This window comes from Bison bison, unplaced genomic scaffold (assembly GCF_000754665.1).
Source record: "Bison bison bison isolate TAMUID 2011002044 unplaced genomic scaffold, Bison_UMD1.0 scf7180017864185, whole genome shotgun sequence".
NCBI classification, from domain to species: domain Eukaryota; kingdom Metazoa; phylum Chordata; class Mammalia; order Artiodactyla; family Bovidae; genus Bison; species Bison bison.
Genome location: NW_011494757.1, coordinates 209287 through 210160, shown reverse-complemented (window position 1 = coordinate 210160; position 874 = coordinate 209287).

Below are 874 nucleotides of genomic sequence, written 5' to 3'. Positions count from 1 at the left end.
GTACATCTTAAATACATGCCATTTGCATTTGTCAATTGCAACTCAATAGAGCTGAAAAAACCCCATAGCTATCCAGTGTGATAAAATTATCTGAGTGAATTGGATTCCATTTTCTTTATTTCTTCCAAGGCTGTAGGTGACATTCATTTCTCTAGCCATCTACTCAATGTCTCTACTTCTTTTGTAATATAAAATCCATTTTAAAATTATTATTGCATGCTGTTCAGAACATTTGTAAGTCATATGTTTCTTAGTGGGGCTTTCCTGGTGGCTCAGAGGTAAAGAATCTGCCTGCCAATGAAGCAGATGCAGGTTCGATCCTTGGGTTGAGAAGATTATCTGGAGACAGAAATGGAAACCCACTCCAGTATTCTTGCCTGGAGAATCCCATGAATGGAGGAGCCTGGCGGCCTATAGTCCATGGGGTCCTAAAGTGTAGGACATGACTTAGTGACTAAACAACAATAACAGCAAGAACAATGTATCTTAGTAGACTTTAAAAATTAATCAGAAATCCTTTAATAAATATAGATTATTGGTGCACAAAGACTTTCAAAGGTGGTGAAATGGAGTGAGTGTCAGTAATGCAGTCAGAAGGCCCGAGGCTTCCCCTTCAAAGGTGCTGACATGGAGTGAGCGATCAGTCTATGCAGTCAGAAGGCCCCAGTCTTCCCCTCAGTCTCCGCATGGCTGCCTTCATCTCCTGGTTCCTCAGGGTGTAGATCAGGGGGTTCAGCAGAGGGGAGATGACAGTGAAGGTCACAGAAATGGCCTTATCAGTGGGGAGGGTGGAGAAGGGCCGGGCGTAGACGTAGATGCAGGGCACGAAGTGCAGGGTGACCACCGTGATGTGGGCGGTGCAGGTGGAGATGGC